The 25,268-nt window shown below is 39.5% G+C and overlaps 1 pseudogene; it reads left to right on the top strand.

Moving 5' to 3' along the window:
* Positions 1–179: 179 nt before the first annotated feature.
* LOC128780686 (NHP2-like protein 1) lies at positions 180–23,120 on the top strand (annotated as a pseudogene).
* Positions 23,121–25,268: the final 2,148 nt, after the last annotated feature.

Here is a 25,268-nt window from a genome sequence, read left to right as displayed (position 1 = left end):
TATATACCGAAGAAAATAGGGGATCGATGGTGGGAAGCAGATGGATTATTTATTTCTTGGTTACAGCTGACACATTAGTTACAGAAATTTTCATATCATTTATTTTTTTATAGTCCATTTTACAGCTGTGTTTATTGTTGTAATAAATAAATACATTATGTCCTCTTATTAGAGCAGCCATGGAGATTTCTTCTAACAAAACACTCACGTGCTCACATGACCCGAGCACCCTGAGTGGAAGGCCGGTGAGAGAGGATGTCCACCCACCTGAAGAAGGCCTGCGTGTGGCTGAAGGTGAAGGCAGCAACACGCAGCCCAGTGAAAGGGTACGATTTTGCATTTTGGACAGAGGTTATTAATACCAGAGAAGATGTACACCTCACACAGTCCTTCGAAGAATACAGACAAATTTATAAATCTACGTGCATATTTTTCCAGCAGCAAGTGAGGGTTGCAAATAACCATCGAGGACACAGCTAGATAAGTTACTACTTCCAGCCCAGATTTCCCCTACAACTGAAACCGCGTCTAACAGTCTGAGGGGAAATAGCCACACCAACTTGATGGTTTATAGCTTCATCCATTTTATTAGGAGCAAGGGATGTCTATTAACAAACAAATAGCTAGATTGTTTTATTTTCTCAGAGACTCCCTGTTAGAGCAGTGTGGGGTAGATCTTGTATGAATCGATGAGGTTGCGCATACTTATTAAGCACCTGCAACCTCACTTGTACTGGGTTGGAGCCCAGCTGATCCACTTGTGTCCATGCTGCCAGGAACTTACAGAGGCAGTTGGGCAATCTGGAAAACATATTCCCTGATTATTTGGCCAATACTCAAACTATCATATGTTGACCTTCTACCCATTTATTTTATCCCTTGACTACTGTAGCCTTGATTATTTACATAGATCTCCCCTTGTCTGTTTTCTGTCCTTCAAGAGTTCTTGGTAAACCAAATTTTAGTAACTACTAAGGCCTCGAACTTGGAGTCAGACAGAGATATAGATTAAAATCTTGGCTCTTCCACATGCTACATATATGACCTCAGGGCATTTATTTAACTTTTTCTTAGTTTCCTCATCAAATGTATTATGATAATAACTGTATCTATCTCATAGGGTAGTGAGATTACATGAAATAATTACTGCAAAGCACTTTGCTAGGTTCTTAGCATATAGTAAGGATGATTATGTTATATATTTATATTACATGTAATTGTAATATAATGTGATATTTACACCAAAATAGAGATACAGAATTTGCTGCTATGGAAGCACAATGTATAGCTACCACTTAAGAGGATGGTTTCTGAGAGAACACTTAATGAACAAGAAGAATCATGCCACTTTTTTTGTATTATATATGAATATAATTTTTATGGTTTTATGCATAATTTTTTTCCACATTTTTTATTGTTATTCAAGTACAGTTGTCTCCATTTTCTCCCCACTACTCCCCTCCAACCCTAATCATCCCCACTTCCTACCCTTGATCCTACCCCTGTTTGGTTTTGTCCAAGTGTCCTTTATACATGTTCCCGAAAGCCCTGCCCCCTCTTCCCTCCATTATCCCCTTCCACCTCCCCTCTGGTTACTGCCAGTTTGTTCTTAATTTCAATGTCTCTGGTTATATTTTGCTTGCTCATTTGTTTTGTTGATTAGGTTCCACTTATAAGTGAGATCATACGGTGTGTGTCTTTCACTGCCTGTCTTATTTCACTTAGCATAATGTTCTCTCCATCCATCCATGCTGTCGCAAAGGGTAGGAGCTCCTTCTTTCTCTCTGCTGTGTAGTATTCCATCATGTAAATGTACCACAGTTTTTTGATCCACTCATTTACTGATCAACACTTAGGTTGCTTCCAGCACTTGGCTATTGTAAATTGTGCTGCTATGCACCCCAATGTTCATGTCAGTTTTTAAACTGTGTAATTTTGGGAAAATTGCTTGAGCTCTCTGAGCCTCAGTCTCTCTCCTTTGGACAACAGACACCACCAAACCATAGGGCATCTGATGTGGAGTCTAAATAAGCTAATGCATGTCCAACCCCATGTATGCACTCGGCATCCAATAAATGCTGACTGAACAAAAGCCTGAATGCACGAACGCAGATTCTGTTACTATCTTCATCTCTTGCAGGTGACCAAAATGAGGGTCAGGGAGGTGAATTGCTCAGATGTCCCATAGTGAGTAAGTGACGGAACCTGTTATTTCTATCATGGAGCTAAATATATACATCTTTTCACAAAAGTCTGATAAATACCAATTCATCTCCCTTCCATAACGGTGAGTTGGTTTAAAGAAGGAAAAAAGAACTCTTTCTTAACATTTAAAAATGAGTTATTTCTAAATATGTCTATCTGACATCTTTGGCTCTTTGAAACCAAAGTTTGTTAAATTCCAATTTTAGTGGATTGAGTTAAGAAGATAAATACTACATGAAATTGTGATAAGTGATCATAGTTATTTCCAAAAAGGGTGTTATTCGACAATTTTTCTTTCGGACACTACTGTCTCTTTAAAGTAAATATTTATTCATTGCACTCAGGTCTCTGCAGGGGCGCAGGGAGGGTGTTGCTAAGTGAAATGTATGTGAAGTAAAGAACGTTACCGTGAGTTAAAACAAGACCTGATGATGATTCCTGAGTGTCTGTTAGGCGTACAGACCGTGTATTACCTATGCAAACGAGTGCAATATCATGCCGGTAAAAAGGACGTGAAAAGACAACTTTCAGGCCTGTCATTGAAGAACAGTAAATGGGAGGGGCTTAGAAAGATGTTGTTAGAAAAAGCCTTAAGTTTCATCAAAATGAATTATAAAAACTTCACTTTGCTGCTGGTGATGGTGCCTGCCCCTGATTCCTATTTTTATTACACTTGGTGGTGAAAACCCTTACTTTGACTCTAGCAGTTCTATTGATGCGGGCTGTGAATGCAAACATCTGGCTGAATTACTCAGCAAACCCAGAAGGACACAGAATCAGCATTCCTGAGGGAAAAGGGGAGAAGAAAATCACTGATTTGCCCCCTGTAAACTCAACATGATCAAGAGTCAGAATCTACCTTTAAGTGAAAGGGTAGGTGGAGCAGAGGCTTTTCATTGTGGACGTTACTGGTTCGGATTCTGGGACCACTCCTGAGTCCATTCTGGGTCTCCATCTCTGCTGCCACCACCTCTTGCTATCTCCACATTCTCACCCAACCCATTTTCAGGTCACATAATGACATTTGTCAGCTATCATGTTACGAAGAGGGAATTACTGTTATTTTGCTCCTGTAGCTGTCTGTTGTTTCCCATCATTGCACACAAATTAAACCTGTAGACATTTATTGAAACTGTATACTGGATGAACTAAAACTTCACATTGTGCTTCAATGCCTGGAGCGCCACAAATACAACACTGAAGTCTTTGCTATTCCTCTCATTACATTTCCTCCAGGTAAACTCCCCACGTGCCTCAACTCACAGTTGCCACTCTTGTCTTATTTGTTAAAAAACACACTAATGACTCAATTCTTTGGACACATCCTATTATATCTTATATTATTATCATGTTATGGATATTATTGCATTTTCTTAGTATATGCATTACAAACCCAATTAAATTCAATGTCTTTAGAATTCCATAAAATCACAGAGCCGTACCTTTAAAAATTATAAAATTTTAGACTTTCGTAGCCACAAATTACTATGTTTTTAAAACAACATTTTGTTGACAGGATGTCTTGATGATTGCTTGAAAAATGAAGAGACTTGATCCAAAAGTACATTGCCTGCAATGACTCAGAGATAATGAGTCTTTATGTTAACAACAAGGATTGGTTCATATGATGCCCTATAAATATGTATGACTGAATTACAAAATATGTGTGTATATTAAGCTCCATAGTTAATCAGTAAGTTCTACAAGCTGAAGATACAAGCATGAAACAAACCAACCCTGTTTCTTCTGCCATCGAACCGTTTGTCATCTGATGGAGCCATGCAAATAGACAAATTTTAATATTAAACCCCAAGGATAATTAATGAGCATAAAGAATTATGTGTGGATTACAGATAAGGGTAGCAATTATCCCACCCACTCCAGGAAAATTAGCTAAGGCTTTGCCAAGGTCTTTTCAATTTTCTGGGATTTGAAGGATTAGTAGGAGCTTGCCAGATGAATAAAGATAGGGGGACATTTGTCGCAGGGAGACCAGAATTTACAAAATGCATTGAGTTGAAAAATTCACTATGTGCTATGAGGATGGTGAGAACCTTATTGTGCCTTTAGCTATGGGCCTGATGGAGAAGTACTTTTTAAGAGGAGACCGGAGAGTTAGATAGGAGCAGGGAGGAGGGGTGGAGGAAATGGGGGAATTATCCCTTAAGTCAAGTCCCCAAAGTAGGTGCTTTACAGATCCTTTCTTATTAAATTAATTTGTCAGCATTATGACAATAAAAGGAAAGGAAAGTCATACAGACTCTGAAGGAAAAAAGAAAACCATGGGTGTCATAATTTTCGGGACGGGAGTCAAACCTGAGTTCTTTGTTATCTGGCCCTAAGAGAAACGGCAACAGTTCGGCCCAGTTCCCGCAGGTAGTCAGTGCTCTCACACAACGGCTTGCAACCAGTACCCACTTAATTTGCTTCCCAGGATGCACTCATTTACACAGAAAATTCCAGGTGTCAGCGTGGAGCATTTTGTTTTGGGCTTCCAAATCACTTTCCCAAAAGAAATGACAATAGGTATCATTCTTTAGTATTTCTTATATGAGCGTGGGAATGATGCTAAGCACTTTTAATAACTGTGTTTATTAAATATTTAGAACACTCTTACAGTTATCGATATTACCTGTATTTTGAAAATTAAGAAATTTAGACCTGAAGAGTGCAAGCAATTTGCCCAAAGTCAGACACACAGCATGTGTTAAAACTAGTGTGCGAGCCCACGTCGGGTAACGCGTCTGAAAATGATAGAACTGGGCCAGAGCCACAGCAGCGGGTTTGCAGTCGGTCAGAGGGACTCCGTACCAACCCAGTTTTCCTGCTTAGTTACGTGACCCTGGGAAGCCTTTCAGAGGAGGGATAGTTTCCTTATCTGAAATGGAGGAAAAACATAAATGTAAGTAAACTTTGTTGGGTTCAAACTTAGGAGCTGTAACAAAGGTCATTAAGGAAACTGCATTTTTGCCTTTACGTGAGGCTGTATGGCAACTGCACAGCATGTATCTTTATTACATTAGACACGGAAATAAGTGATCTGCTCTGACATTATTAACAGCGTTCATTTCCAGCACATGGAATAGGTGGCGGACCTATACATTTGTGAGGATCACAGGAAGCAGTAAGAAAAATTCAGGAGAGCTTCAACTGTACTGGCAATATACAGGTGAGAGGCTGGTGTGTGATGTGCATTATGTATTTTTGTGTATCTGAAAAAGCTCATGGTAAGTTAAAATGTATTAGTTTCAGAATGAACCTAAAACATGATTATATTTAGTATTTCATTGGATTTTTCTTTCCAGCAATTCCTCCCAGAGGCTTCCTCTTGGGCTCTCCACCTCTTAGACTCTGAATGGTGTGCTTAAAGTCAATACTTTGTGGCTTATTACTGGAATTTTGGGTCACAGAAGATGCATGTTTTTCTCGTCTCTCACTTACCATGACTGCAGTCTAGATGGAAAAAGATTTTCTGACCTACTTCAGTTTTTGAAAGTATTTAAAATATGTAAGAAAATAACTGTCTGTTTAAATTAACCCGGATATGGATTTTTGAGACTCCGTAGGGAAGGCAGACTGACAGTGGACAGCACATTGGTGCCAGCCTGGCAGCAGGGGTGTCTCTTGTGCTGCAAAGCCTGACACCGGTCACGTCAAGTTCACTGTCCGGCATCACTCCTGACCACTCTGTCCCTCAGCCAGGGTAGAACATGGAGAAAATCCTACAGAATGGTGGCCCATTCCCCAGCATGGAGGGGTAGTCAGGCTACAATGGTCGTTAAGCATACAGTATTTAAATGGAGAAAATGAGGGGAAGGGGCAATAATGACTATTAGCATTTATTAGATAAAACTGAAAGAGTATTCTAGGATTCCCATGGAAGAGGCAGGTATTTAATGCTCCTAGATTCTTTGGGGTAAAATTCCATTGCAATATTCTCTTTGAAATTTCATCTATTAAAATTAACCAGCAGGGGATAATCTTTATTTTCCCATCTTCTTTGTCTTAGCCTCTTACGCGTCATTGGGGTTGATTTGAAAGTTCTCTGGGATTCTGAATATTTCTCTGATCTGTTACTGCTAGACAGAGGAGAGAACCTAATAGCTGATACATCCATCACAGTCTGGATCCTAGAGAGCTCATGGGCAGAAGCAAGGAACTGTGTGAGAGAGGCGCCTTGGCGTTCTTACTGCCCAGTCACATAAGACAGTGAGGCCCTTATGAGGCAGTGGAGAGGTCGAGAGTTCAAAGGGGCTATAAAATAGTAAAATAAGGCTTTCTCTTTCTTATGAAAACCATGCTAAGACTGTCTACTATGGAGCTAGGCTGGAGAGATGCAAAGACCTCCCTGGTCGCCTTCTGTATTTGGCTATCCTCCCAGTGGGTTTCCAGAATCTCAAAGGTTAATACACGAAAAATACAGTTTGATTTGAGGCATTTTCTCAGTCTGTTTGCTTCCTCTCTCTTTATTGATTAAGGCAGATACTGCTGGTTTTGTAACATTTTTTTAGCAGAGATCCACTCCCATATAAAAGCTGAAAGTGGGAAGATGCCAGGTAGTTTTCCTGCTTTCTTAGCTTCTTTTGAAGCTAGGGTTATAAGCATGCAACCTAACTCAGGCCAGTGGGCCCAATAGGAAGACTGCGTGCGAAGGGACTTCTTCTCTTCCCTGTATTTGGACGTATTTCTGTAAGAAGCTGATGGCTGGAGAAGTGAAGACTTTGTATGAGCAAAAAGTGACCAAGCCTTGGTGTCAAGGTCAATTTGTCAAAGACGCTAAATGGAAATGTGAAGCTTTTGGGTCTTTGATGATGTGACTGAGCTGCCCATTTAACCAATCCTGGCACTTTATACCACTTTTCATGTAAGAGCATTCGTGCACGAATATTAAGCTATCTTGTGTATATTTTAACTAAAGGTAAACGGTCTAGATATAACACCAAAGTCCTATACCTTGTATATTCCATGTAACAGTTTTTTTTATTCTCTCTGTGTGATTTACCACCTTTTTGTTCACAATGAAACTCAGGTACAATGTCAGAGAGGCTCAAGACAAAGATGCAGATTTCTTAACTTCTGGGAAAAGGAGTGAATTATAAATTATAAATGTTAACAAAAGGAGCTACAAAAAGTATGTGAAATATATTTTTAAATTGCTAAACATAAATCTGGGTTTTTGTTGTTCTGTAATGGTGTGAAAATTACAGTAAAACATGAACATGAATTAAGAAAAAAGAAAAGAAAGGAAGGAATAAAGAAAAAAGAAAAGTAAGACAGTTTTGCACACTGAGAATATGGATAGGGAATTCCTCTGTCTCAGAGTTAGGGGACAAAAGCATGTCCAATGACAACATAGGGATCCCCTTGTGTACTGGAGATGTGTTCCAAGACCTCCATAGAATGCCTGGAACCATCACTAGTACTGGACCCTATATATACCATGTTTAAAAAAAAAAAAATATATATATATATAATTGTAAACTTTAATTTATAAATTAGGCATGGAAATCAACACCAATAACCAATAATGAGATAGAATATTTATAATAATATACTGAAATTAAATTATGTAAATATGATATCTCTCCCCCTACCACCCCTCTCAGCCTCCCAGTCTCTCTCTGACAATCTAGATGGCTGAGTGACTAACAGGCGGGGAGCATGTATAACGTGGATACTGGACAGAGATAATTTACTTCCCAGATGGGACCGAGCAGAACTGCACAACATTTTATCCCTGTATTCAGAACAACACTCCATTTAAAACTTATAAATTGTTTATTTCTGGAATTTTCCCCTTGATACTTTCAGACTGCCATTAGCTGCAGGTAAGTGAAACCATGGAAAGAGAAACCATGGATAAGGGGGAACTACTGGATTGCATTGCAGGGTCAAAGCTGGCAATATTCATGCTCTGTTTCCACCCTGACATCACTGTCAAGCACACTGTTATGCCTGTGTTATGGGTAGTCACCCCAGTAGGTTATGGGTAATTCAGACATGCTGATGCTTAGGAGAACACACTTTCTCCTCTAGGCATCATAACCAGCACCCGTAATGAGAGCAACAGCAACCCTATATTTAAATTGTGGGCATCAGTTGGGCATACATATATCTTTTTGCTCATATCTTGCAAATACAATTGTAGCTCTCAATGATGGTCTATAATACCACAGACTTTCCTTTTTTGAAAGTGTTCTAACATGATTTAACACTGTGTTTTGATGCTTAAAGAAAACATAATCACACAATGTTTTTATCCAAACAATTTTATCCACAGTCCCAATTGCTATTTGGGAAACACCGACCAGTATGCCTAAGTGATATGTGTTATATTTTATTAGTATTGGCAAACTATTGTTTCATGAAAGAAGATGTTTTCCCAGAATTTGCCTCTCAGCTTCATGAGCCTGCTATATAATTTCTGGGTTTCCCCTCTAGCACCAATGACTGCCACTTGAGATACCATTTTTGAGGCCAATATACAAACTCTTTTAGTAAATAAAGTATAATTTCCCCTAGAAAATGCATGAATGAGAGCACTGGAATTTAGTTGCTGAATTGCTTTCCACATATGTCACTAAATTCTATTAAATGAATGTTGTTTGCAGTGGCAACACTTAACCATTTAACCACCTTCAACACGCCAGATTTAGGCTGAAACAAACTATCTTGTTTCAAAATACTTCCCTCTTAATTTATGAAAACAGATTGATTTGCTTTAGAACTTAAGAATAGCAATGTCTTAAAGGCATTTAAAGGGTGAATTGTGTCTTTTGAAATATATGTAAAACTCATTTTCATATTTTTTTCTAATCTGGTTGATATAGAACAACACTTTTAGAACTGAAATCTTCTCACCCTATTCATTAGTGAACCATGGAAAAGGAAATCAAGATGCTGAAATTATCCCACTTTTAAAATGTTTCCTCCAAGGAAAAATTATGAAATCATTATAGATGTAAATATATTACAGAAAACTTAAATTTTGATCAAAGATATTTTATATATGCATGTTAATGAATAATCAATGTTTTGCACTACTAAATTGTGTTTTATTTCATAAACATGATCCAAAGCATTAGATTCAAAATTGTTATTAGACATGTACTGTGGTTAAAGGAAATCTCTTACCTTTTTTTCAAAGATCAACAATAAAACTGAGTTAAGAGAAAATGTGTCACATTTAGACCATGTGATATCTCTCCCCCTACCAACCCTCTCAATCTCCCAATCTCTCTCTGACAACCTAGATGGCTGAGTGACTAACAGTCGGGGAGCATGTATAACGTGGATACTGGACAGAGATAATTTACTTCCCAGATGGGACCGAGCAAAACTGCACAACATTTTATCCCTGTATTCAGAACAACACTCCATTTAAAACTTATAAATTGTTAGAAAAACAATAGCATTTTTATATGAAGTTATGTATGTGACATATAATTACAACCCTATAAATAGCCTATGTTACCCCAAGTTACGGTTATGAGATGTAAGGTCAAAAAGGTTGAGTAACTTGATGCTCATCAAACTCTGGTAGTAATGGAAACAGGGTTCCAACACAATCTGTCCTATTTCAAACCCACGCATTCACTTACTGAGTGCTGCTCAACACATGCATTCACACAAGATCACGAATAGGACATGTACACACACTGCACATGCATGCACACATGCAGTCACTCGCACATGCATACAACACACATGACACGCAATATCCCGTATGTACTCAGTTTAAGGGGAAGATTTTGGCAGTGCTCAAAGTAAAGGTAATGGGTATGAACAAGAACAGACCTCTCAGTGTTAATATTCTTCCCCAGCCAAACCCTGGAATGTTTCATTTGAGTCGTAAAAGGACAATATTGACTTAGGCTGTGTGAGTTCTGTATTTTAAAGCATAAATGTAAAGTTAGAGAAATATGTAGTAACTATATAGAGATGTATTCAGAAACGTATCATATGACTCTAATAAGGAAGAGCCCAGAATATAGATCCTACTATTTGATTAAATAACTCTCATTAGTTAATAACTGGGGGCAAAAAAAAATGTTGCATCAACACTATGTAGTATTATGGGTCATATTTTTAAATTTCAAATCAATCTGAATAATCAAACATACTGGGCCCAGAAGAATCATCCAAAATAGTACATATATTTAAATCTTAAAGAACTGACTAAGGTACTATCCACATGGGGCTTGAGAATAGAGAATTTTTCTTTGGCTTGAAAAAGAGACACTGTAGAAGTAAATTATAAAACTAGACATAATTGTATAATTAAGTATAACATAATTTCTTCTAGTACTTAGTGCTTAATAAATTATTGGTGAAAGCTTGAATAAATGATAATAAATTATTCAATTGTTCTGTAACAAGTAGGAAATATACTAAAAGTTCATTAAGTAAGGCAAACTATCTAATGAGATTTTTTATTTTTATTTATTTTATTTTTTAATTTAAAAATTTTTCAATTACAGTTTACATTCAATATAATTTCGTATTAGTTTTAGGTGTACATAATAGTGGTTAGTCAATCACATACATTAAAACATGTCCCCCCCAATATTCCCGTTACCCAGTGGCACCATACACGGCTATTACAATATTGACTACATTCCCTATGCTGTCCTTTACATCCCATGACTATGCTGTAATTCTCAATCACTTCACCTCTTTCAAATGTTCTCGCAACCCCTCTCCCCTGGTAGTGAGATTTTTTTTTAAATGTAGTTTCTCAGGATGTTTTAATTTTGTAAGCATGGTGAGTATGACAAACCTTACATTTCAGTCATCAGTAAATACTTGATTAGCAAACAGTCCTGAAATTATATTAAATACATGTTCCACTTCTGATCATTTTAGCAAAAATAACCACAAGCCCTGAAGAAGAGGGCTTGTTCATGTTCTCATAGAGTATTTATTTGAGAATAGTGTAATTCTCCCTTAAGTTCCTCTTAGAATATTATTTGAAAATAATACTGTGGAGCCCTGGCCAGTGTGGCTCAGTCGGTTGGTGTGTCATCCTGTGCACCAAAAGTTTTCAGGTTCAGTTCCCCGTCAGGGCATGTACCTGGGTTGCCGGGTGGATCCCTGGTCAGGGCACATACAGGCGGCAGCCGATCGATGTTTTTCTATCTATCTATCTGTCTATCTATCTATCTATCTCTATCTCTATATCTCTCTCTCCCTTCCTCTCTCTCTAAAAGCAATGAAAAAAATGTCCTCAGGTGAGGATAAAATAATAATATTAGTAATGGTAATAATAATAATAATGTGGATAAAAAGATTCTTCTAACTAATGTTTCAGAAATGACTGAGATTTTTAACTATCTTAAAAACACCCCATGTAGAAAAAATATCAAATTTAATTTTACTAAGAAACTGTGGTTTTGTTAACACTGATGAAAAATAAGAGTTGCCTTAGATTCAGAATCAATCTTATTTAATGGCGACTTCTTAGTGGCTTGCAGAAAATAAATTCATCTTGTTTTGGAACAACAGTAAGTATATAATAGCAAATAAAGTTAAACTTGACTCTAAAGTAAGAGAGCAATGCTGCCTAGCTGGCAAAATAAGAGAAGAAAACATTCAGCTCGGATTTGTTATATTATTAATCTACTTCTTTTTTACAAAATTGTTAGTATCTGTGGCAGGAAGCAGGGCGTCGCAGGCTGACTTTCGTAGTCAGCAGCCTGGTTGAAGAATGAAATTACCTTGCCTCGGAATATGATTTGTTTGCTTGTGTTGCTTGTAGTGCAAATAAGTTTTACTTCTCATTTAAGCTTTAATATTTTACATGAAATATATAAAAGTGTTTTAGATATTCAACACCTTTTCCTATATTTTTATCATTCTCAAATAATCAAAACTTTTTCTAGATGAGTCAATGTAAGTTGCAGAAGCTGCTATTTCATTTGCATAAATTTTAGCCACAAAGATTTATTGAGTCGCAATGACATCTAAGGCACGATGCAGGCTAGAAATCAAGGGTACATGGAAAACCTGTCCACGAGGGGCATCTAACCTAGTCATGAAAAAGGAATATGTGGAATATGTGTGGCAAAAGGTGGATAGCAGTTCCATGAAATGAGCCCTAAGATCCCAGCTGGAGCCCTTGACCTCTCCACTGGATGGGTGTGGGCCCTTGCAGGCTTGTCAACAGCCCTCACCCTCATTCTTTTTATATCAGAAGTGAGTATCTTGCTGCTTGCTCTTGCATTTTTTTAGAATTTCTCTTAGAACTTTATTTTGGTATCTTGGGCTTCCTCCGAGATATCAATGTTTACTCAGGGAAGGATATCTTATCTTTGATCTCACAGAAACTTTCATGCGAGTTTAGATTATAATCCAAATGAAATAACCACATTTCTGTGGCTTCTGAATATGAATGAGAATGAGAATATATTAAGAGAAAAGATAAATACCCTTAAAGTAGCAATTAAAGATTAAAAATACAAATTACTTATGGGTGTTCATCCAATCATCGATCCCAACCACTCTTAAGAACAAGGAAGAAGACCTTAAGAAGATCAGGGCCACATAAACTGAACCACGCGGGTGAAAAATGCCAGCAGTTGTTTATTATTAAGATGAATCAACACCATAGTTAATCCAAAGATTTCTTACTGACAGTGGAAGAAGTCTGCCTATTTTTCTAACTGAAACGAAGAGAAGCACTCCAGAGCGAACTGTATACTTTAATTAGATTCCTGGCCCCTAATTTCTACCTTTTCTTTGGGCAGTCTTCATGATTTCATATATCCTACCCTGTGAGGCCCCTACAGTCACCAGTCTTTAAGGGCCAGGGGTTGGCCCTTGATTATATTGAGGGAGATGGCACAATTGTTATAATTTGTTGTGTCTTTTCTACAGGGGAATAAGGCAACATCAGTCAGTCCATGAGAAAACCTGGAGAGCAAGGAAAAGAGGCATCATCTCATCAGTATTTGAGGAAAATGGAAGGCTTTTTTAATAAAATAAATTAACTTTCAAAATTTTCACATGAACTCACACATACACACACACACGTGCACATACCCATGTAATTTGTTTTAAAGAGCAAGGGACAATCACGTTGACCTCAGGAGTTTGTTTTCAGCACCTGATCTTGCGATGATGCAACTGCTCGGCGACATCCTGGGCCCTGGTCTTCACCTCTTGTTTCCATCTTTGCAAGCAAATTTGGAAGATTTTTATTAACAAACTCAACTTTGCTGAGAAAATGATACTTACTTGGCAAAGCTTCTGCCACGTCTCACTTGTGACCTCCTTCGTGTGAAAGTATTCAAATGCCTGGGTCCTGTCAGCATCCCTTTTGCTCTCAAACTGGTTGTTTTTATGATTCCAAGTTCAAATGTAATCTCTGGCCATTTGAGGACAACGCATACAATCAGTGGTCTGCAATTACATGAGGTGTCCTTGTACCCGGTAGACACTCTTCTCTCTGCTCTAATTTTCAGTTGTTTATTTCTAAGTATTGCTTTGTAGGCTCGTGCCAGTTAGGAAACCCAGACACATGTACTCCTTCGATGAACTGAGGTTAATTCGAAGGTCAGGATTGTGACCGGAGAAAAATTTGCTTCTGCTCATGAGATTGCCTTCCTGAAAAAGATCTCTCTCGACACTGAAGCTGCAGGATGTTCGCAGTTACCAGCCATGCTTCTCTCCGTGGTATGATGTGAGGATTCACTCTTGACCTATCTGGAATCTACTCCTGCTGTTTTTGCTACTTTTAAATTCTAGTTTTTGGTCTCTTTCACTATGTACTTCCACCCCATTCCAGCTTCTCTTACTGTGCTCTCTGCTGGTGTTTCAGAGCTTTGATGGAAATGAATTCCTGTGGCTGCTGTTCTCTGGTTTTAAATTAAAATATTAATAAGCATGTGATGGTCCTCTGAGAAAAGCATAGGTACATTTTTATTTTCCATTGCTGGAATCTTTGGGTGCTTTAGACTTCTCTTATGTACAAGATACAAAGGGAAAATAATCTGGCTATTTTAATACAAAATTAAAATCAATGAAAGATAACACAAATTCTCAGAAGGGTCATAGGATAACTTTTTGAAGATTTTAATAGCTAAAAGCTGTTAGCAAAAGAGTGTTGTTGAAAGAAGTTGTTGGTAGTAGTCATAGTATTAACGGACAGAGTTAGAGGTTAAGAGCCAGAGGCTAATATACCTGCAGATAACATTAAAGCTGATTCAGTAGATCCAGGTACAGCCTAGGTAAGCTGGTTCCTTTGGCCCATCCACAGCCTCTCCCATTATCACAGTTCCTCGCAACACCGTGTCTTCAGCCAAGCCTCCATGCATCTTCTTTCTTCAAAGCATCATCTACCAAGAGATAGTGCACTAGACTCCCTGTTTGTGGCTCTACATTGGAGATCATTTAAAGCCATAGGGAGTCTGCTATGTTTGCATTAGAAAATCTAGGACCTGAAAAGTTATTCCAATTATCAGAAGTAGAAGGTGACTATAAGAGAAGCAACAGGAGATAGTGTAAAACAAAAGCTTTGGTATCATAGTAACCAATATTCAAATCCCAATTCCACCACTTCTTGCCTATGAGAACCTGGACAATTAACCGAACTTCTGTGAGCCTCAGCTTTCCACCTCTGAAATGGGGACTATAATGCCTATTGTGTAACTTTCTTTGTGAGGATTGATCAATGTATGTGAAGTAGTAGAATACATGTATGAATCTATTGCTGTGTCTCTCTAACTTTGCATTCATCACTTATCTGTCTGTCTCTCTTTCTCTGTCTAATCATCTGTCTCCAGACTATGCCCACAGGAAGGTGAATATTAAGGAGTTTTTTTGCAAAAATACAGAAGGATAAGTGTGATTTTAATTTCTGTTTACTTGCTTTTCACTTTGCACCGAGGAGAAAAATCAGCTACTTAGTGGCTGCAGACTAGAGTCTGTCCCTTTTCCTGCTGTGAAAGGTGACACTGTGGAGATTTCCTAAGATCCCCATCAGTTTTGTGATTTTTATTAATCATTCAGTAAACAACATTTTCATTACTGAATTATGCATCTTCTTGTTTCTTTCATCTCCTTTTTGCTCATGAAGTTCCTCATTGGATTTAATTATAACTGCTTTGTAATCACCATGTTATGGCATTAATTGATGTCACAGCAAGCCACTAACAATATTATTCTGCATAAAACTCATAAACTCTCAATTATCATGCGAGGCCCATAGTTGGTCAATTGTTGCCTGTTTCTCTTCTCTGGCTGTTACTACTTTTTTCTAACAGATTTGAAATGATTTTTTAATAGCTTCAAAGTTCTTAAATTATTTTAGGCTCGCAATAGGATCATCTATCGACGCTGTCTTATCCACAACCCCAGTCTCTCCTACTAATAGCCTAGGCCAGTGGTCAGGAAACTGGTCTGTGTTCTATTTCTGGATAGCCTTTGAGTTAAAATCGATTTTTATCTGTTAAGTGCTTGTAAACAAGCAAATAAAACAAAGAATATGGGCTAAAGAGCATATGTGGCCTGAAAGCATAAAATATTTATTATTTTGCCCATTTCAGAAAAAAGTTTGCCAATCACTGGACTTTACAGTTCTAACATTGTAAAGTTGAATCCAGTAAAATGCAAGAATCTTTAAATTACTTAGAGGCTAAAAGAGCCCTGTTACTCCACTGGGTGTGACCAGAGAATTTTTGGCTCTCCTGGAGTAACTACAGGGACAGAATGCTCAGACCTCTACTGTCATACAGTTTCAATCACAGGAAATCTCTCTCTTTATTGAACTGATACCAACCTCACTTCCATCCATCAGTCCCAGTCCCACCCTCTCAGTACACAGAGTTAGGATAGGCCTGTAGACAGTAGAACCCAGGTTGTCCATGGACTTAGTGAGGAAATCAGTGCCTTAAGGGCAGCATCAGTGGCTTCAAATACCAAGATTCTTTATCACTCTGCAAAGGCAAAGGCCCATAATGTATTCATAAGCATACTAATACCTGTAGCAACAACCCTAATCATGCCAAAGAAGAGATAATAGCAATAGCAGCTCCATCTATAAATCCGGCCATTTACCTACAATGGCTCGTGTACATACTGGCCTTAACTCTATCTTTGGTATCAGCAGAAAAGAATTGTTTTTCTCGCTGAAACAAGTAAAATGACAGGTTAGAATACATGTTAGAATTCCCTGCATTATGATGCATGGATTAATAAAGATATTAGCCCTGGCTGGTGACTCGGTTGGAGCATTGTCCCATACACCAAAATGTTGCAGGTTCAATTCCAGGCCAGGGACATATCTATGTTGTGGGTTCAATTCCTGGCTGATGTTTCTCTCTCACATTGATGTCTCTCTCTCTCTCTGTCTGTCTCTGTCTCTCCCCCCACCACCTCTCTCTCAAAATAATCATCCTTGGGTATTCAAAAAATAATAATAACAAACTAAAAGTATTAAACCATTCTAATAATACATTTAAAATACTCTACCATGGATAAAAGAAATAAAACCATTCTGTGTTTTCAAAGTTCTGAAACTTTGCATGTTCATCAAAAATGCATAGACGACAAAGGTACAAATTTATAACCCATGATAGAACACCCTCATATTTCAACATGTACTATGTTTCTGCATTATTATTGTTGCATGATCCCTCAAAATCTTATGGGAATTGTATTCTTCCACAAAAGAATAACCTATCAGGCTAAAATTTTTATAGGGGATGTTGTGTTTATCCTAATTTGTTAGCATAGTGCATTGTTATTATGTCATTGATATTATTTCCTGTGCTATAGCTTTGTCTTAAGCTTAAAAGCCCAGAGACTCACTTTGAATTTGAACTAAATTACTAGATTGTGGATACAAGGACTGTAATTCCTGAGAAACTCACAGTGATTGCACACAGCTTCTTTAAATGATGGGATCTGATGGAGTTTTAAAGAGCCAGCACTAGCTCTAATAGAGATTGAAACTCTTTTAAAAACTGGCTCAGTGTAAAGAGACTTTCAGGGGGTCATAAAACTTGACTGGCCAGCTAGAGATGCTGGGCCACGAGACTGAGCTAGACTAAACTCATGGGTGGGAGCTGCGTGTCCCTTAGATGCAGGGACTGAAAGAGAACTAGTGAGCCTTTCTCACTTTGCCAGCAGGAAACAGCCCTGTCCAGCTCCATCCTATTATCACACAGCCTAGAGAAGAGCCACATGACAGGGACCAGGTCCAGACCCACTGTCTTTCGTGCAGAGCGTGTGTATCTGAAGCCTGAGTAAAACAGCATTGGGCTCAAAGGTTTGATCTGTCTCCTACTACAGGCAACATACTATTTAAAAATCTATAAAATGATATTAATCTAAAATTTTGTTTATGGCAACTGAGTTCGCTTCCAGGAGAGAAGTCTGTTATTTGTAGGAAATAGAAACAAGTGTGTGTTTAGTATCCATTGCTGTTCCATGACATTCGTACCCAGTCCAGTCTGTTGGGAAGTATAAGTTATTTGTCCCACTGAGAAAGGTTCTTATCCACGATATGAAGGATATCTTTACTCCTCTGTGAGTAAAGATATCAGAGGTTAAGGAACTTGCATTTAGCAGAGGTCAGTTTCCAGTCTGTAGGTTATCAGGTTTGTTTTAGAGGAAGAGGCAAATCTCAGTTGAGGAGAAGTAGATTGAATACATTCATTAAGTCTTTGCATCAGAAGGAGAGGTGAGGAAACTTAATCCTGAGAGGAAGCAGCTGGAGGTCAGAGGACCTTCAAGATTCTGGGAGAAGATGATAAGGATACAGAGTGTGGATATTCTGGCAAGTGAAGTAAGCAATTTCAGGCAGCTTAGTGAAGAGGAGAGCTTTCTGGCTTCATACTGCACTGGGTACTTTGTACTTTCAAAACGTGCTGGACACTTACCAAGTACGGATATGCAGGGAAAGCATTCCCTTTGGGGTTCAGACATCAATGGGAAAGAAGTTCATAAAAACTTGTTAGAAGTGTGGACTCATTGCATTGTGCATGGCAGAAATCTAATACAGACTGGTTAAAGCAAAACGTAAATATACTGGCTCATCAAATTAAAAAGTTTAGGATAAGGCTGGATTCACAGGGTCAAGCGATGTCTTCATTTAAATGGCTTCCCTCCATCTTTCGGTTCTGCATTCTCTTTTAGCTTCATCATGAAGCTTACTCCCCTTTTATGGTGGCCCCTGCAGCTAGCTCAAGGTAGACATCCTATATTAGTTACAAATGAGCAAAAGAAGTGTTTTGTCTGTCAGTGATTCTAATGAAGTTCTGTGAATAATTCTCACTGGCTCAGGTTCTCTGAGCTTGGGTTGCATGTCTACCCCTCGAGCAATCAGACGTGATATTCCAATTGGCCATTTCTGAATCACATGCCAATTCCTGGAGCTGAGGATGGGACAACTTCTCTGTCTCAATGACATGATTTCAAAGTGGCAGTGGTTTGTTAACAACAACAATAACAAAAATGTGGTGGGGTTGAATAATGTGCCGACCAAAACAATTGTTTCATCGATGCTTTCATTTTCTCTTTTTAAAAAATGTCTTTATTGATTTTTACAGAGAGTGGAAGCAGGGGGAGACAGAAACATCAGTCAGCTGCCTTCCACATGGGCTCTGACAGGGATTGAACCTGCAACCTAGGTACGTGCTCTGACCAGGAATCGAAACCCCCAACTTTTGGTGCACAGCATGATGCCCCAACCAAGTGAGCCACACTGGCCAGGACTGTGCTTCCATTCCCTTGACTTGACTTGCCCAAAGCTTTGCCAGAATGGAAGATAGTGAGATCACTTTTCTCCTCCCAATGCTTGGCCTCAAAAACATGGTAGATCCCTTCTACTTGGTCTCGACCTCATTTACTCTGCTCTTCTGACAAACACACATCTCCTTACAAACACTTCATTAGCTTTGATGTTTGCCTCAGATCTCTTATGTGTCTGAAGGATTTCTTTAGGTTTGCTACCATCTTTCCCGAGTGCTCTCATGGGCTTTTTCCATTTCCCCCAGGCTCATCACTCTTGGGATGCTGCTGGCTTCATCAATATTAGTTAACACTGCTTGATATTCTGGGTGTGTGCATTCAAGCAGTGAGGGAGAGCGATAGAGGTCATTAGACCCTTGCCAATATGCTGTGTCAAGTTCTAGGAAGTCTTTATAATAAAGAGAGGGGCAGGCAATGACATTCTGATTGCCCAGTTTGTCATGGAACTAACAGGAAAGAAGTAATAAGTGATGCCGAGTTTACTGAGGCAAGAGAGAGGGATGGTTTGTTGACTATGTCTAGGAAAGTCTCTTAATTTTTATCCAAGTGGGGAAATATCCAGTCTTGGAAACTAGCCTGTATGGGAATTTCTGCCATGCTTCCAGTTTGCGTCTTAGTTAACAGAATTTTGGGGGTCCACCCTGCAGCTCACCAGCTTTGCAGGGGGTCCCCTCGAAAATCCTGGACTGGACAGGCACTTCTTCATTGAATTATGACATCTGAACTGCACAATTCTGTCCAGGAAGTTTATTAGAGATTGGAGTTGATGAAGTGCTGAGTCAACAGTGTGAGGTTCAGTTCCCATGGGCCTCAGTTAACTTTACACTGTTCCCTGGCTTAGGGCTGTAGATTGAATCCTCATTAGTCATTTTTAAGGTAGGGTGATTATGCCATGAGGGGGCTGAGGGGAGAAAGCATATTGGCTCAGTACAAAAGGATTTTTCTTGTGGGAAGAGTCCTCTGAATGCATAAGTTATTGATGATGAGTCAGGAGCATAATTTCAAATGTAAAGCACATCTAGTGCCTAAAGCAAGAATCATACGTGGGTGGATGGTCAGCCTTGCCCAAGCCCAGAGAACTGACCAGAATTCCTCATATCATCATGTACCTACAGCAACAAGGTAGATTTCTAAGACATTTTAACAATGATTCCTGGGGTTTTTTCTCCCTATCTTCCAGCAAGCTTGTCTAGAAATATCAAGAAGAATGCAAACACATCCACCCCTATGCAAACATTTTTAGAAAAAATTAGTTATTCTATAGTAATGAATTTTTAATAGTGTGACTATATTTTATTTTCTGACATTTAAAAAAATATCTAAATTTAGCATATCAGTCAGGGAGGAGAAAGGTGGAACATTGGCTATGAAGCCTGGATATGCCCTCCTTGGGAGAATTATGCTAACTCTCATGGCCAATGCAAGCCAAACATGTTCCTAAAGTCACATTTGCTCTTTTAGCATTTCTTTTGGGGCTGTGAGAAGGCCCACACTGTCTAGGAGACTGAAACTTTCAGGCAGGCTGGGTCTCTGGCATACAGCACAATGCTGGAATATGGTAGACACTCAAAACTGGTAAAGAGAATGGACCAAATGTCCTGTCATCAAAGTGTTTATGTCCTGGGAGTAAGGACACCAAATTATATAATATAAATAAGTAAAATATATAGAATGCTAGTGAAAAAATGGAGTGAAATCAAATACTGATATTTCATTGAAGGGGTCTGAGCTGAGAAAACAAAGTTTAGCTCAGGCACCTTGCTCCTTCTTCTCCACACACCTGCCACGTTCTTGAAAACATCTGGCACGACCCTACCTTAGATCTCTTGTATTCCCTCTTGCTTCTCTCTCACATAGACATGGCTCTTTTCTTCATCTGACCAACTGATTATATCTGGCCCCATCCCCATCCCTTGTCACCCTTCCCTGCACAAACAAACTGAGGGACATGGATTTACAGTCTGGCTGAGAAACAAAGGGGGACTCATGTAAAATGTCAGTGACATGAAATAGTCTATTACTATTGGAGGAGAAAACTGGAACTCAGCCACTTGTTGTGGGGAAAATGTGGAGCTGCTTTGGAGATTGAAATGGCCTTTTCTTTGTGGGATCACAGGTTTTTAAGGACCATTCAGGGCTGAAGCTCCTGGGTATTCGCTTAATACCACCAAAGGAGCAAGAGTCGTAAGTAGGCAGAGAACCAGTGATGGTTTTGAATAGTTCCTGCTTCCACAGACATCCTTTATTTCCTTCTTTAATTTTTTAAAGTAGTTTGACTTAGATTAATTAAGGGTTGGCTAATATAGTACATAACAATGAAAGAAATTAAAATTGATTGAAGTAGAGGGGCTGGGGAAATTATTGAGAAGGAATATCCCTAATTATATTTAGAGAGAAGAAACTCATTTGATTGTAAATGTCCACTCGGCAGATATTTTTATTTATATGTTAATAAGATCCTGTAAAAATTTAGCCTAGCTGAGCAAATGTTGAGATCTCCAGGTAATAGACAAAGCAGGAAAGGGCTATTAGTTATCATTTAACATCCAAGATCAGCCTTGACTTTTTTTAATTTATGGGGAAAAAATGGTGAAGAGATTAAGTGCATACGTCTGACATATAGATACAGACAAGAGTATGGTGACAGCCAGAGGGAAAGGGGAGGGTGGATGGAGGGGAAGTGGGCACAAAAGGGGGACAAATGGGTGCAGAAAAAGACCTGACGTCTGGTGGTGAGAGCATGATGCAGACAGTATTGTATTGAGCTGTACCCTTGAGACCTGGATGGTTTCATTCACCGGTGTCACCCCAATAAAGTCCATGCAAATGAATTAATTAATTAAATTTAAAAACCAAAATGATAATAACTTTAAATGTAAATGGATTAAATGCTCCAATCAAAAGACAAAAGGCGACTGAATGGAAAAAAATATGCATTAAAGTTGGACAGATATTGAGAAGAAATGCACTCTTCAATAACTAAGCATCTTTTATTTAGCTCATAATAGCTGCAATATGATTTGTTTTATTAGTCATTTCACAAACTAAGTGCTGCCTTCAGAATAGGCACTGCCTTTCTCGTCTACAGTCCCTCCTCTCTCATCTCCCTTCCTCAGGTGTTTCTCTTTGCTCTCGTCCCTACTCTCTCATTCCTGAGAGAGAGGGAGAGAATGCTAATATAATTAATACAAACTGGGCGTGAATGACTGACAAATGACTTGTACCTGATATTTTTAAGGGAATGTCATTATATCTGTGCAGTATCTACAAAATGCCACACTCTCCACTCTCCATCCTACATACATACCCAACGCGAGTAGTGGTTCGTTCAAGTGAAGGTAGGCTGTGCTGAGACGCTCCCCTGTCTGATGGTGCATTGTATTCTAATAAAGATTGCTGTGGTGAGGGGAAGGGAGGTATATTTGAGTTTATAATGAGGGTGATCCTTTATCATTTCCGACAGATCCTGTGCTCTGAGTAGACAGTAATGAAATAAGAGCCACAGGACTCATAAAAACATAAATAAGCTGCCTAGTAACAAATTCATTGTAACTATGCTGCGATTAACTCCAGAATGCCCACGTAGGCTTTTCTTCCCGGAACTCATGGAAATTTCTCAGGTAGGGAGGAAATTAGAACAGTATCAGTGTTCCTTCCAAGGGGCAGCTCTTCCCTCAAATATCCTCACGCGTGTAGATCAGGTTTGAGGGGGAACTAGGAGCTAATAAAACATCTGCAGGACATCCTCGGTGCTCCTTGAGGAGAGGTGAGACCGCAGAACCGCAGCTCTGACAAGGCTGATGGAAAACCGAAGGCCTACCCTCTCGCAGATGCCCGCCTCACCAAAAACTTTTGGACCTCATGCAGCAGTCATGTAACTACAAGCAGCTTCAGAAAGGAACCAGTGAGGCCACCCAAGCCCTCAACACAGGCGTCTCGGAGTTCAGCCGCAGACACAGCCCCTGGGGATCATCCTGCGCCTCCCGCTGCTGTGTGAAGGCCAGAATGTGCCCTGCGTGTTGGTGCGCCCCAAGCAGGCGCTGGGCCGGGCCTGTGGGATCTCCAGGCCTGTCGTCGCCCATTCTGTCACCGTCATAGAAGGCTCACAGCTGAAGCAGCGGATCCAATCCACTCAGCAGTCCATCTAAAGGCTCTTAGTCTAAATCAGTGGCTTCTGCCGCACTTCCCGGGGACTCCTCCCCCTGGGGTGGTGTATCACGTTGTCTGGGGTAGCACGTAGTATTTCCAGCTACCTGCCATTGTTATAAAATATCCTAGTAAATCTAGTTTGTACATTTTTGTATTATTTTTTGTTTTGTCTTACAGGTCATCACCCCACCCTCACCGTACCCCGGCCCTAAATCTCCCCTTCCACCTTCTCTCTGCCATCTTTCCTCCCTTCTGAAAAATGAACTAAGGGCCAAAACAGGTGGAATCACAGTGGCAACACAATTCAGAGGCAAAGAAGAGCCAGGATGCTGGTCTGGTTCCAGCTCTCAGGCACTAAGTCCCTTCTGCGTGCAGGGTGTGGTGAAGTAAACACCACCCACTTGATTTCCCTGTGCCTGGCCTACAGAGTCCTTCCATACACGTTTAAATGGCATGCGGCTTCCTCTGCTCTCTAGGGGATTGTGTATCATTTGGGGAGGAAGCATGTATTCTGTGAGGTTTTTAGTTGTATGTCCAAGTGTTGCTGGCTAATGTGCCCCTACCGTTTGCTTTTGGTGGTATGATATTCCATCCATTTCCCCCCACCCCCAACTCCCAGCTGTGCCCCTGAGGGCGGCAGGACAGCAGCATGCCAAAAAGATGTGTGCTGCTAAATTCCAAAAGTGAGACATGGGACAGTTGACCTGGGTCTTAAAGGAGTCCGGAATGACTAGAGAAAATAGGGTCAACTGGTGCTGGACTGAAGGATTCTGGGCAAGTCATGGAGACCTGGAAGCTGCAACAGGGATGATGGAGCCCAGGGAAACACCCTCAATTTGGTGAATAGAGATTTCTTCAGTGGACACTTGGTACCAGCTCTGAGAGCCCTTACCCCCGTTTCCTGCCGTGATGTGGGTCAGATGTATGCATCCTCCCCACATGAGAAGGACAGTGCTAATGTGTCATTCTTGTGAGAGTCCTTGTAAAAAATATACTCATATTCCAACAATTAAAAGTAAAAAACAAAATAAAACGTGTGCACTCAGATAGGGAAGATTTGAACCAAGAGTCCAAAAGCAAGTGGACGTGAGACAGATGACTCCTTGCGAAAGACTATTACAGATAAAGAGTCTAAAAGCCCAGAGATTCAGAAAGGGCCCTGTTACCCGCGCATTAAAGAAAAAAGCTGGCTGGCATCCCCTGCATTACTCCTTTTCTCTGCCCAGTAGCACAAATGAACTTTTCTGCCATTCTGAGAGAGGCACTTTTTGAATCAGATTATATCTATATGCATTTCAGGGAAAGGGCTTAAAAGCTGCTCCAAGGAATATTATTAATTTTTTGTTATTTTTCTGTTCACCTTTGTTAAATCTCTCTACTGTGATTGAACTGCCTGCCTCAGCTGGGAGTCAGAATAATGGCATCAGACCAAGATTCCATGAAAGTAAAGTTAAATAGGTACCTCTTCGTGCTCTAATTATTGTATGAGTTGAGAAGGATTCTAAGGTCTGGCCTGACCTCAGAAAGAGTGCTAGGACTAAATGGTGGTGACTGCTACGGACATGCAAAAGTAGGGAGACGTCGTGCCTTACATTTTTTAACCCTGCATCTTTGAAAATATACCTAAGGGCAAATATGATTTAGTACCTATTCTAAAAACCATATGTTATCAGAACTGGTTCTGGGGATCTGGAATTAATTATATGGATTACAGTTGGCCCTTGGCATTCTTTGGGGGATCTATTTAGATACCTTTTCAAATCCTCAATCTTTGTAACAATATTCAATTGTTACTAATCATTTATTATGTATCAGATAATGTTAGAAGTTCTTTATATGTATTCTTTTTTTGTATCTTCAGAACAGCGTTCTGAACTAAGTATTTTTATAAATGAGAAAACAGGCTTAGGGAAGTAAAGTAATTACTCTTGGTTACAAAACATGGTTAACTACAATGCTATTAGATAATAGCCCTGATTGAGATAAAGATGCAGGACAGTCAGGTAGCAACAGTCTCCTACTCATAAATTGCTCTTTTGCACCAGCCTCCGCACGCACTCATTCACATTCCGGCTAGGCGTTTTACGTGCTCTGTCTCACGGAATCTGCACAGAGGTTCTACTGGGTCACTGAATATGCCTAAACAGCAGCTGGTGTGGCCA

The sequence above is a fragment of the Desmodus rotundus genome, chromosome 4 (assembly GCF_022682495.2).
Source record: "Desmodus rotundus isolate HL8 chromosome 4, HLdesRot8A.1, whole genome shotgun sequence".
Classification (NCBI taxonomy): domain Eukaryota; kingdom Metazoa; phylum Chordata; class Mammalia; order Chiroptera; family Phyllostomidae; genus Desmodus; species Desmodus rotundus.
The sequence above is the reverse complement of the archived record's forward strand: the minus strand, read 5'-3'. Positions and strand labels throughout refer to the sequence as shown.